This window comes from Anser cygnoides, chromosome 3 (genome assembly GCF_040182565.1).
Source record: "Anser cygnoides isolate HZ-2024a breed goose chromosome 3, Taihu_goose_T2T_genome, whole genome shotgun sequence".
Classification (NCBI taxonomy): domain Eukaryota; kingdom Metazoa; phylum Chordata; class Aves; order Anseriformes; family Anatidae; genus Anser; species Anser cygnoides.
In genome coordinates, this window is record NC_089875.1 from 103,933,608 (window position 1) to 103,947,321 (window position 13,714).

At 42.2% G+C, this 13,714-nt stretch overlaps 1 protein-coding gene across 3 annotated transcripts in view; it reads left to right on the forward strand.

Annotated features, from left to right (window-relative positions):
• Positions 1–13,714, forward strand: part of COLEC11 (collectin subfamily member 11) — a 334,707-nt gene that overhangs the window by 287,945 nt on the left and 33,048 nt on the right. The window contains exon 1 of one of the 3 annotated variants that reach the window (XM_013172585.3): positions 58–7,140. The exons of 1 other annotated variant lie outside the window; for it this stretch is intronic. The gene's annotated coding sequence lies outside the window, so the exon portion shown is untranslated. Of the gene's footprint in view, positions 1–57; positions 7,141–13,714 lie in introns of those variants that run through there. One more of the 3 variants, XM_013172590.3, reaches the window with a different exon arrangement.

A 13,714-nucleotide genomic window follows, 5' to 3' on the forward strand; every position in this document is an offset into this window, starting at 1 on the left:
AGTGGCATTTCAGTATCAAAGTACTTAGCCACCAGCATTTTCCGGTCAAAACATGACTCTGGACAGAAGAGTCTGGAGTCTGCAAAAAGAATCGGCCTAGAAAAATAAAATGAAACATGTCGAGACTCCTAGAGAGAAAGTGGGGAATTGCACAGAGCAGTGGGACTCCTGAGTTTTTTGTGCTAAGATGCTCAGTTGGAGACCCACACGTTCCTGACACGAGAAGAATTCTACATAGCAGGTGTTGTGACCTCTGAAACATGGAGCAATGACATACCCAAAGAAGGGTTTTAATTCTGGGGGAAGTAGGTTTGGGAAGGCATGGGTTGAATCTGAGGTAACTGTCTTTGCTCTCTGAGTGGTAGAACATTATGAGCTCTTACCTAAAAGCAGGTATTGCAGCTTCTCACCTTCAATAGAACGAAATGGGAAGACATTTTCATTTCTGCAAGATTGATTATCCTGCTGTACACAAACTACAGTTCTACAGTCATTGGTTTTACTTTTGGAAGTCATGGATTTTGTTTCCACCTATTAGCAGTTTATATATGTAAATTAATATTGGGGTAATCTGGGGTAGCCAGGCCATGACTAATAACCCACAGCAGGGATAGATATGCCAGGGTGAAAGAAGAACTGCTGGAATGGTATCTACGATCTATAGATGGTGTTTTATTGTAGTTCCCATACATCCGTGGCCATATGGGGCAGGCATAGCTGTATCATAGCAGCCAAAGGCTTTGAAAGCCCTACACTGAAAATCCGTACGTGTATCTAGAAATATTTTCAGCAAGTTGTAACTTTTTTCCAGCTCAGGGGGGAGTTTGACTCTTTGGACTTAGCAATTTATAATGTTCTGAGCAATTTATATGAATTTAGTACTTAACCTTGCTGAACAGACTATCCTATTACTTAGGAGGAAGTGGTTAATGCAATAAAAGGTGCCTAATTATGGAGACAGCCTAATAGATGGAGAGCTAAGTAGGTAACAACCCCATATACCAGGAGCTCGTAATAGCTTGTGTCTTTTTACCTGGGAGTAAATGGGAGACAAGTGCACTTATTGAGGGTCTTTGTACCTTTGCTTCCTTTTTCTCATTTATTGTGGGTTTGCTTGCTTCCCAGTTGATGCATCTCTTCTTGAACTGTGAAAAAACTAAAAGGTTAAAACAAGTTCTACATTGCTTTTGCATTGGAACAGTGAAGCTTTTTAAGTTGTGCCTGTTTAGTAGCAAAGGGCAGGTAGTAGTGGGCTGTTACTTTTGGCGCAGACAATGCAAAGAGAACAAAGAAAATACACATACCCTGTTGTAACTAATAGTTCATTTCCTGTTACTTGCGGACAAGGCTTGACTATGCACAGAAAAAACAAGCTGTGTCTTTGGAGAAATTTGTCTAAGACCTTTTCCTCTTGCATTTTCAAACTTCTGTCTCTGGCGTATAGCCCTGAATCCTGGCTGTGTGTGGGCAGAGTAATTCCCAAAGATCTTAACAACAGAAGGAGCGATAGAACTTGAGAATTCAGTCTCTCGCTGCTATAATGGGCATTATGCAGGTTGACGATGGCAGGGGTAAAAAATCTAGTCTCAAGTCAGACATGTTACTAATCTTTCTGCTATAACAGTCACAGATGGTAGCCTGTGCAAATAGATATTTGCTGTTGTGGGTTGGAAGAAGCAGTTAGGGGACTGTTTGGAGACTTACCAGATGTTAACTACATTTAATTAGAGGTTGGTGAGTCTACTGGGGCCAAGTAACATCTGCAAGTAGAGGTGATGCTCAGACAGCAGGCTTCAGTAGACAGTATTTCTTCTTTCATGGTGAAATATAACTCAGGTTTGATCTCTTAGTAACAAAAATGTCAGTAGCAGTTCCAGTTTTGACGCGCTGGGGATTTGAAGGGAATCAAGTAAACTGAATATGAAGGTGGCAAATGTTGCCAGGCATTGCCAGCTGGCTATACAATTTTTTTTCTTGGCTTTTGCTGTAAGCCCTTTGAACTAAATGAAATGCAAAAGCCCATGATGACTCTATAAGCAAGTTCTATGAAAGGGTAACACTTAAAACTATTTATGGTTCTTACAAAAACTAAGCTATGAGTAGAGGTGAGTTTGTGTAACGTAAAAATACCAGGCCATGTGCTCTGCAAAAGACTTCTGTCATAGTTTTACCTTTATGCACGGGCTCCCGTGCGTGTTAGTGTCAGTGATACAGTCACAAAACTCCCTCTCTCCCTTGACAAGCATGTCAAATGAATGCCTGCAATCTGGAAAGTCACTTGATGCCATCTGGTCAAGTACTAATGAGGCTGCTGGAATACTGGTGTCAAATGTTACCTTAACCTAAAGGAGCGCCCATATGAGATGATGCTCAACTTTCCCTATACCTTTCGTGCACTGTCACAGAGGAACTCTGAAAGCGTGATTCCTTGGGAGCTTGTGGTCTGTTTTTTGTGAGAAAGTGATGAGGCATTATTCTGTAGCAAGACCTGTGCAGCAATAGTACGTGGGTAGTGTCAATGTGGAGAGACAGATCACCTACTGAGCACAGAAAAATGGATTCTTGCCTGTCATGGCCCAGTCAAACAAAATGAGGAACAAGGGCGTTACGCTGTTAGGTGCTCTCGAGGCTTGCACCTGATACGAGAGCTTGCCATATGGCTTCCACGTAAGTCTTCTCACAAATGTCTTCAAATATTTTTGTCTGTGAGGAAAGCTGCTCCCCGCTGATTTCCACTAGGACTGGTTCATGGACGTGTTACAGGTCTGGTTTGACAAGTTGCTTGAAGTGCTTGACCTGTCTTGTACTAATGTGTTTAATTGGAGGCATGATTAGATCATGTCTGATAAGCCCCCCTTGATTATAAATAGAAGCATTTGGCAAGTTTTAATAGAGTGATCCTTATATCAAGTAGTGTTAAAGGACACGCCATGGCTCCTCTGTTATGGACTGAAATAATCTGTTTCCTGTGCCTTCCCTTTTCCTAAGTTTAAGTAGGAAGCCTGAGTTTGCCTAGTCTAAAAGCCAGTGTGATGCCAAAAACAAACAAAAACAAACAAAAAAAAAACCCAAACCTTTAAAACTTAAACTGTTTTTCATCTTCTGTGGTATGGGCTTTGTAGGTCTCTACAGCTGTATCAGAATGGCAGACAAAATATCGATTATGGGAAGTCATGTGGTCCCAGAAAAAGAAGCCTTAAGGCTAGGCTAGGGGAGCATGAGTCTCTTTCCTCCATACAGGCTTGACTGCAGCATTGATCAGTGCAAACGGCTGACCCCTTTGTAAGCAGGTGGCTTTGGTGTGCTTATTGCCTGCCTTTAGAGCACACGTGTGGAAAAACCTGCGCTCGCTGAGAGCGAGAGAAAGAAGTGACACTGGAGCATTTCTTTGTACTAGTGCTCTGTTCCCTGCAGGAATTATGTGTAATTGATCTTCTTGTGATCAAGAGGAGAAAGTTTGTTGGATTTGTTACAGCTTGCAAGTTTAGGTATCTCCTCGTCTACCCCCAGGTTCCTTCTTGCCATTTCTCAGGAAAATAAACCTTATCAATGAGTTTCTGCTGTTAGATGTTGTTAAATAGTTAATAGCTACTGGGCAGCACCATGGTTTTCGTGATTTTGTGCTGATGTGTCTGATTCAGTTTTGATCTGCCCCTGGAACAGCAAAGATAGAAGTGGAGCCAGGCATTGAAGAGATTTTACCAAATTTAGAGATGAGAAATAACAGAAAAGGCAGTTCTCATTTCTTACTACTGCTGAAGTGAATGTTGCTCAGAAACTTTGTGCAAATAATGTTGGTGCAGCAACACTAAAGAAGTTGAAGGCTAGTTTTTTTACAGTGTAGTAAAAGTTAAAACTTGCATTGCTGTTTCCATGCTGAACTTTCCCACCACACATCTAATGTGTTGTACAGACAAGGTGCTAAGCATAGTTTCTTCTGTTGCTCTGTCCATCAGACTGAAGGGGTGGTGTCCACCCTATGGGGCTGCATTAATGGGATGAGGTACGTATGGGGATGTTCACGGGCCAGGCAGCTCTACAGGCTCCTGTTTTTCCCTAGATGTATTTTGATACTTAATAAAACTGGTTCCTATTTTCTTGCCTAAACGGTTACTGTTAGTTGAAGCCAGAGGGAAGGGGATGTGTTTTTTGGTCGTCACAGGAGCGGAGGAGGGAATGCACTCAGCTTGCCATTGGGAAGTTGTGGACCTGCTGCATCTCCTTGCCTTTTTCAGGAGTTTGCCCTGGGAGGCTTGCCAAGGCAGCCCTGGCTTTGAAGAAGTAGAGCAGTATTTGTGACACAACCTGTAATAAGCTGAGCTCCGGCAATTGAGCTCACATTTTGACTTAAAGAGCTTGGGTATTGGCAGTTTTCATCCCTTAAGAAAATCTGATCCAGATTGTTGTTTGCCCTGCTTGAGCAGGGGTTGGTCCAGATGATCTCCAGATGATCCTTCCAACCATTCTGTGATCCTTTGACACCACTGGGTGCCTCACCAAACCGAGGGGAGAATTTTAGGGCTTCGTCATCTTTTCAAAACAACATTTTAAAATAGGTAGTATTTTAAAATGAGCATTATATTTAATCCTCTTACAGATGGAGATAATGCCAGTTCTCTCTGGAGAGAGTACAAGAATTTGTCTGAAGGCTGTGAAAATGTTAGTTTTTTAAAAAAACAAAAATCACCTTTCAATAATCAATTTGATTTTGATTTGTGCTTTTTTTTTAACTATTTCAGTCCAACTCTTCTACGTAGTTGGTGTTTAACCTGAGCTTAAAGGCTGGGTGGATGTCTGGTTGTGGATCAACCATGATAGCTAATCTAAATCACTGTCGTCTTGTATACCGTGGCCTCTGAAGGTTGTCCCTCTGCATTCTGCAGAGGGTGGCTCTGCCACTGCAAGGGTGGCTGAAAGACCTGTGAACCATTTCTTGAACAGCTACAGCTTTCAGACTGGCATATTAACATGACGAAAAAAGTTAGCTCCATAGCCCACAGCAACTGCGACCTGCTGGGGTTGAACAGCTGCCCTACAGTAACTTGGTTGCCCCAGCTGTGGACGGGGACAGGGCTAGGTGGTGAAGCTGGGGAGGTGAATTCTTGAGCTGCTCCAGTGCAGTCTGTGTCTTAGTGCCCCAGGTTGCCCATAGTCTGGTTCCAGCGATGTGCTAGCGTGGCTGTACAGCCTCGGGTCAGCTGTCTGGGTGGGTGAAGGAAGGATGCTCATGTCCAGCTGTAAGGGGAGTATGCCCTTTTTTTTTCCTCAGAGGTGAAACAAAGCCATATACTTAAAGCCATATATTTGTTTTCTCCTTTTCTAGAGAAAACAGTTCTATTGCATCTATTGTGTTTGGCATTCCCTTTTGAACTCTGGACACTTACATTTATTCTTCACTTCTGTTTGCCCAGTGTTTAATAATACCTTTTCGGCTTTCCCTGATATGGCTCTTTCTCCCTTGAATTCCATCTCTGGCCTCAAAGTTATTTGCCTGTTTATATAGGGAGAGCAGATATGTATGTAAATGGACGTTGCCTTTGCCATCGTAATATGATCTTCAAAGGCTTGGACTGCAGTCACTTGGCTGCATTCTTTACATCAAACGTTTCTCGTAGCAAGTTGCTGCCAACAGAGTGCTGCGAGGGCCCAATCCTCCTAATTGCCTTCTGCTCCCTCTGAACTAATGCAGCTTGTATGCATAAAACAGCTATCAAGTTGGAGTTGTGGGGTGCTTACCCTGTAACATTTTACATTTTTGTCTTTACTGATGTAATCTGAAAGTGAGCATCAGTTCTTAACTTCTTGTGACCATCTGGTGGGTGTTGAAATGCAGAAGCTGGTAGTGGTGGAGGAGAGTTAGCTGGGTTCCAGCCCAGCTTGAGAATGGGTTGGTGTAGGAGAAGTTCAACCCTTGTAAAGGTGGTTTCTGAATGCAAGGCACTGCTACCTCTGCACTGCTGTGGAATCTGTGGTGCCAGTTTTTTATTTTCCCCTTACTGCCTGTTTTGCAGCCTCCCCAGAGGAGGGGATGTGCTGGCTGAACAAATTCCCTCCTCCAGAAGAGAGGGGGATAGCTCTGCCAACAGCACCCTTCCCTCGTGTGTGAAACGCTCAGGTGTGGAGTGGTGAAGCCTCAAGTCGGGGCTGTGGTGGGGAAGGAGGTTGCATGCCCCAGGGCCAGGAGAGGAGTGCATGGAGGGGGCTTCTCAGGAAAAGACGATGCTGCCAGTTGTGAGCAGGGTGGGAGCAGTCTATCAGTGCATATCACAGCCCTGACCAGAGCATGAAACCCTCGATGGAGAGGACATACAGCTGTACGAGAGCAAATCAGAAGGTCAGTGAAGTGAGCACGTGCTCCTATCACAGCTTTCTCTTGTCTCACAGTCCAAAAGCTTTTTGGTGATTCTTTTCACATTTCAGGGGTGTGAAAGGATACTGAAGGATTTCTGTATCTCTTTTTTTCTTTCTCACTGTCACAAAGTGATGTCAAAGGTGTTTTTTTTTAAATTTTTAAGCCTGTCATGTGGATAATAGCATTGTTGTGGAGAATTGAGACTCAGCTCTGAAATACTTGCATGTTTCCACTCAGTAAGTCAAGAATGCTACAGCTAACAGCAGGAGTGGGGAGAGTTTCACTAGGGAAAGTGTGTTAATTAGTCACATAACTCGGTCATATTCACTGCTGCACTCTCTGTGTTGTCATATCAGTTGTTAGAAATGAAGCAAAGCAAGGAAAGTGCTGTCCTAGGGCAGTTGTATGCATAACTTAGAGCTGAATAGATCTAAATGGTTAAAAAGGGGTTCTCTGCTAGAGAGGAGGAGGGGAGAGTAAGAGTGCATTCCCAAAAAAGTACATTCCCAAAATAAAAAGCTTACATCATGGACCTCTTCAGCTTTCCCACACTTCTTTCCTAATTATTGTCCTACAGGACAGCTGATCTATTTCAAACAGGAAGCTGTTTACAGATAACACTTGCAACTGTGTTGTCTGATTTGTTGAACTGTCGAAAAGCAAAAGACAACCTCTTTTCAAATTAAAAACTGTCAGACTTCTGTAAACAGCAGCAATGAGGTTCATCTGTGCAGTGTCCCTGCAGGCACAGAGTGTTCTGCAGTTCCCATTTTCTCAGCAACCATAAGGTAAGAGGCTTTTATGCTTTCGCTCTCTAGAAACACAGGAAAAAAGCTTGGATGTTTGTTAGGGGGCTGTCTTGTAAGCAGCAAAATGATTGGCAATGGCTGCATAGTAGGGGAAGGTAAGGGGAATAACAGCTTGTTCTGTTCTAGCAGATAATGTGGGACCTTTCTGTCTGAGGCACCCATGTGGGTTAGATCGCAGAATTCCTGGTCAGTGTGAGATTTGTATATAAAATGTTCAAATGGCATTGAAGGAGCTCATTCCTTTCTTTGAGCAACAAAGGATGAAGTGGTATTTTAATTTTTCATGCAATGGAAAATTAATGCAGCTTATTAAGGGGTTATGATTCCTGGTAATACATGACTGATATCTCAGTTTAATTTTGGAAGTGCTCAGTACTTTTCTCCATACTTCTATTCCTAAGTGGCTGGCTATTTTCTACTTTACAGAGTGAGCTTTTAATACAGCTGGAAGGCAGAGAATAAAGACTGACATTGCAGAAGTGAAGCAGATGACAGCGGATCCAGTAAGGGCTAGAATTACACCAGTGGGTAATTAAGAGTAAGCTTAGTTAAAACTAAATCAAGTTGGTAGCAGTAGTATACAGGGCTGTCTAATGAAAATTAGGGATGTGTAAAGACAGAAAACGATCTAAATAAGCTGGACGATGAGAGTAAGCCACAGTTCAGTAACCAGAAGGCCACATGCCTGCTTTTCAGTTATGGGGTAAGAAAACTTAGGATTCATAAAAGGAATTAAAAATTTCCATTCTGACCTCTGTGCATACATACTTGTGCTGAACTAGAGAAATTCAGGAGGGGGATTCTTTTCTGACAAAATCAAGTGACTTTGGAAAACTGAAACACACAGCTTCACTTGCCATACAGTGAAACAGAGACTCTTGGCTGGAACTACTACAGCTTTTATATTTGGGTAGTGAAAGATTTTAGGGATACATTAGGAAACTATTGTCCTATGATTCTGTTTTTGAAAATGTGATCTCACATTTTTGGACATTTCATGTTTATATGATCATTTAAGGCAGAATCATGATATATTAAGGCATTATAGTGACTGAAGAATATGAAACAAACGCTGATTTAAAGTTCTCACTCATGAGAATGACGTTAGGATGTCTTTCTCTGTGACAACTTGTTAGACATATCCATAATACTTTTTACTGTTTCTGCTGATTGTTGCAACATAAATAAGTAACACTTCCAAGCTGACTCTTCTTAAAATTGTTAGGACTGTCTTTCACAAAATTCCTGCATGCATTCTTTAAAATGAAATTAATACAGGAAAGAATATGTGACTTAAATTCATAGTTAAAAAGGCATTTAAAACATGGCATATTCCTACAGTCAGTGGAGAATTGCACAGTAACTTATAAATTGTGCATCATGATGATGAATGCTGTTTCTCTGATTACTTTTGAATGATTTTACTCTATTTCAAAAGCTTCATTTAGTCAGCTTCAGGGCTACCCAAAAAATCTCAATTGAGAATCATTTTGAAGTGGGAAGGCCCTTGACAAAGCAGCTCTCTTTTTTTTTTTTTTTAGAAGTGTCAGCTTTCCAGGGTAGTTTAGTTCTTTTGTCAAAGTATTTTGGCTGAAAACCAGAAGAATTTAGCCAAAAATATACTCACAGTGTCTCCTGGGAACTGTAGTTTGTGCTTTGCACTGCATTTCACTACTGGCTGGACTTCCCGGCTGAACCATGCTTCCCGTAAGGCCCTGTGCCCAGGGACTCTGTGCGATTTCCCTTGATGCAAGCAGCGCTGTGCTGTATTTTGGGAAGTGCGCTCCAGTGAAAGAGGCTGGTAAGGAATGAGGTGTAGGAAAAGCCCCTCCGATTGCTAGTAGATAATTGACAGCTAGTTTAAAGCTTGAATGCCTTGCTCTAGTTTGTGTGTGAGCCCCATACCACCCAGTTTGCTGTGGGCCTTGAAAGCGTGACCTGTCGGGAGGGTTAGGTGTGTCAGCAGGAGGCTCAAAACCCTTCTGTTGTTTCCATCTGCACAAAAGCCCATACAAGGGAGAAAGCATTTAAAAATGCTTCTGAAACTTTATTGGTGTTTCTGCCAACTTTTGTGCCAGAAGTGTTCCATTTTATATACTTGGAACTGCAAGCTGCAAATACACAGTATGACGGGATTTTGGGAACGAGGTAAACTGTGAAGGAGTCGAGAGGAAAACAACCTCCTAGGAGCCCGAGGCTTTTGGAAGTGGTGGTTCTTAAAATCCAGCGAGGTCTTGTCTCACCCATCTAAATGCCTGTTCAAACAAATCTTGGCCTGGATGACATGCCCTTAGGTGCTTAGGATGTCTGAAGGCAAGAAGAGAACTGAAGCTGCTCGAGTTCTTCATTGCTGGACCAGTCTCTTACTTGCTTATTAGGATCCAAGGATTCTTATCTGTTGTGACTATTTGGATGATGCTTCCTCCGAACTGCACCAGGAAAGCGATTAGGATGTCCATATGGCATCACCTCGAGGGAGGTGATTGTCCCCCTCTGCTCAGCCCTGCTGAGGCCCCACTTGGAGTGCTGCATCCAGGTCTGGAGCCCCCGGCACAAGAAGATGCGGAGCAGTTAGAGTGGGTCCAGAGAAGGCCCACGAAGATGATCAAGGGGCTGGAGCAGCTCTCCTGTGAAGAAAGGCTGAAAGAGCTGTGACCGTTCAGATTACAAAAGAGAAAGCTCTGAGGTGACCTCATCGCAGCCTTTCAGTACTTCAAGGAGTCTTATAAAAAGGATGGAGAAGGACTCTTTACTTGGGTAGATAATGATAGGACAAGGGGGAATGGTTTTAAGATTAGAGGTCAGAAGAAAGTTTTTCACTCAGAGGGTGGTGAGGCACTGGAACAGGTTGCCCAGAGAAGCTGTGGATGCCCCATTCCTGGAGGTGTTCAAGACCAGGTTAGATGAGGCCTTGAGCAACCTGATCTAGTGGGTGGCGTCTCTGCCCATGGCAGGGGGTTGGAACTAGGTGATCCCTGAGGTCCCTTCCAACCCAGGCCATTCTATGAAGGCATTCTAGAGACCAGAACAGAGTAGTAAGGCAGATGGTGAGAAGTTTGAGGTATTATTACATCGGTTTCTTCCTACACTGAATAAATCACCTGAGTAAAATATGGGCATGGACAAACTATTTCCAAAGCTGCAGGTGAGGCACCTGGCTGCAGCCCAAGAACCCACAGTGTTCATGTGCTGAAGTGCTCTACAGAGTGAAAGGAGGAGAGTGAAGTGCTGAAGAAAGTGACTCACCGCAGCCAGCAGGAAAACACTTGTGAGAGTTGCTCCAGAATTCCTGCCACTGGATGTGGGAATGGACAAATGTGCTGTCCGTAGTGCCAAGTGCCTGTGAGAACTTGGGCTCCAGAAGCTGAAACATTTTGAAGGTGTGTGGCCTGTTGTCCTTCTGGCACAGAGACTTCAGAAACTGGCTGAATATAGTTCTTGAAAAGCTGAGCGCTGCCACCCAGCTTCTGTGTAATCTACTGGCCAGGAGTGGGGATCTGCATCTAGTTCATTCCACTGCTTCAGTGCCCATCTCCTATCTGCTGGAACAGTGCCCTTGTCACCAACCTGAAAAAAACACAGGTGCATCCTCTTATGACAGAACTGTTTGGAGAATGGGGTTTGGGGTGATTTGGTTGAACTTGGGAAGAGGCCACAGATGTGGATCCAGTGGTAGTGTTGCAACTGAGTTAAGCAGGTCAGTCTCTCTCTTTTTTTTTTTTTTTTTTTTAATGAAGAATGGGGCTAAAGGATGGAGAATGGAAAGGGTAACTACTTCAGTTCTTGGCTGCTCTTTGGGGGGGGGGGGCATTGAAGAATAACGCTGTCCATAGTTGTGCTTAGGTTCCAGTTATCTATCTTTATTGGTCTGGTTTTAAGCATGGATGCAAGGAGACTGACTCAAGTTGCTCCAGAGAAGGTTTAGATTGAACATGAGGAAGAGCTTATTCACAGAGAGTGTAGTCAAGCATTGGAACAGGCTGCCCAGGAGAGTGATTGAGTCCCTATCCCTGGAGGTATTTAAGAGACCTCTGGATATAGCACTAAGTGACATGGCTTATTCTTAGGACTCAGTAGGTCAGGTTGATGGTTGGACTTGATGATCTTGAAGGTCTTTTCCAACTGAGATTTTATGGCTCACTGTAACTTTTGATGCTGTTAGTATGATTCACTAATTGTGTGATAATAAGCACAGGTAATAAGAAATCCTATTGATAGCTCTCTAAGATGTTCAGTTTAATTTGTTCAGTTATTTTCAGGTTTAGTTGCAGGTCCCTCTAAATTATTCTGTGGTGAGGGTGGTGGTGATTTTAGCATGTATTGGAACTTGCTGATAAAAGTCACGCATTTAATTCTCTAGTGGACCCCTTAGATATAGTCCATGGGCCTCCAAGAGACCATGGATCATGAGTTGATTTGGTCTCCATCTGGTCTGAATGCTGGGGACAGTCTGCCAGTGTTGTCCATGCTGCAAGGGCTGAACAACAAAGCTTGTGTGAAGTAGTACTTCTCTTGATAAAGAAAGCATCATGAAGAAAGACTGAAGTGTTCATAAATCATTCACCTTCACTAAAGAAGGCACAGAAATAACTCACATCCATTTTAAAAGGATTCACAAGCATATCTTTCTTCAAATAACTCCGATGTAATCTATAGTCTTTGGTGTACGAGAATTAAGTAGAGACAAGAAAGTGTGAAAGCTGTAGCAAGGACATTATATAATATATGTTAGACTTTATGATTGTCATCAGAGACATCTATAATAGATCACCTGTTGTTTGGCATTTAAAACAAAAGTCTTTCAAAAAAAACCCATACCCAACTATATATGATGTGAATGAACTGGCAGTGTTGGATGGCATGGTAATTATGACTAGTCAAAATACAAACACCAGACCAGACTAGAAATTATTGAAAACTTAGCACAGGAAGCAACAAAAAGATACCTTATTTCACAGGAAAAGAATAATGTCTCAGAGGGGTGTCGATGAGAAACCAGATCCCTGATGGCTGACTGGTTAGTGGAGCCAGGGACGAGAAATCTTAGGGAAACAGATGCTGGGAACTCTTGGTAGAGCAAGAGAAGCACTGCTCGTGTGTGCTCTCAGCAGCATCCACAGACACATTTGCACTGTTTCTCTAGTTGTGCAGTGTACTCACAATTCAAAACCAATTGAGAGATGGATGACCATAGCAAGAGCTGTTTTACAAGCTGTAGCTGAAATCTTTCAGTGGTTTTCTTTCTTTGCTGTTTAATATCTTCCCATCAGAATTGCCTTTCCTGTAATTTTGGTGTGCCAAAAACTCTATTCACTCTCTGCTTTCCTTTCTTTTTTAATAAATGTTATATAAAAGTCATGAATATATTAACATTAAACAGTTCAAAATTAGTATGAAATCATTAGACAACACACACAACAATTTCACCATGTCTGCTCCATGAGTAATTCTGAACATTATTCTAAAGCTTAAATCTTTAGGGTTTTCAGTATCTTTTTTTTTTTCTTTGGCCTTTCAAGGACTGCCCTTGAAAATTCAAGGAAGATTTCTTCATGTAGTGTTCACATATGGTCTTTGCTTGTTTTGTTGATAAATGGCAGAGAAGAACCTGATTTATTTGAAGAAGTCTCTGTGATGTTCTTCTTAGGTAGAATGCGAATTTACATCAGTTTCCAAATATCTTCTTGTCCTGAGTACTGTGTCTCCAGAATTATTCAGGTTGGATTATTTAAATTTAAACTCTGAAAATCGGATGTGGAGGCAACCATATAATATTCACAAGATCTGTGGAGATGGGTAAATGAGCTATATTCCAGGAGTGCCTTAAATGACCATTGATTTTTTTTTTTATTTTTTTTTTCACAAACTGTATACACTGCTACCTCTTCTGTGTTGCTTCAGGTATAATGGGATCTTAGTATGCTGCTGAAGGAGTGCTCTCTATAAATCCTAGGGAGGTTTCATTGTTAACTTGAATCCCTTCCACCTGAAAAGAGGACAGTTGGGCATTCCATGCCTTGCAAATCCCTAGTTTAGTTTCTGGATAGCACATGTTAAAATTGTATAAGCAACACTAAATTGCAATGACCAGAGAAGATGCTATCTTAACTCCAACAGAGTGTACCTCCTGGCCTGTAAAATGAATCTGGTGACACCTAATGCCAGAGTCTCTCAGGTACTTTAATGGCTCTGGTAATAACTTTCTTTATAGTCTTCTAAGCAACTCTTTTAAAGCATGTGTTTGCCCACTTACACTGAGTTTACATGTGACTGCATTCACATTTTTCCTTGACTTTAGGAGTAATGATGTTAAATGTCACAATTAGTGTTGTGCACGTGAAGTTTCTGATATGTTCAGAGTTGATTCTTGCATTCCTTTTTGGCAGCACTAAATAACTTTTTGGCAGGTCTCATTTTTTTGTTGTTGTTTATCCTTCCTTTCCTTTTGCTGTCAACTGGCAGGTGCTGGGATTTCAGCCAGAACAAGGTTAATGCAGTTTTTAACACCTCTGAAGACTTTTCTTTAGCTGTTAGCTGTAGAATCAGAGCTGTA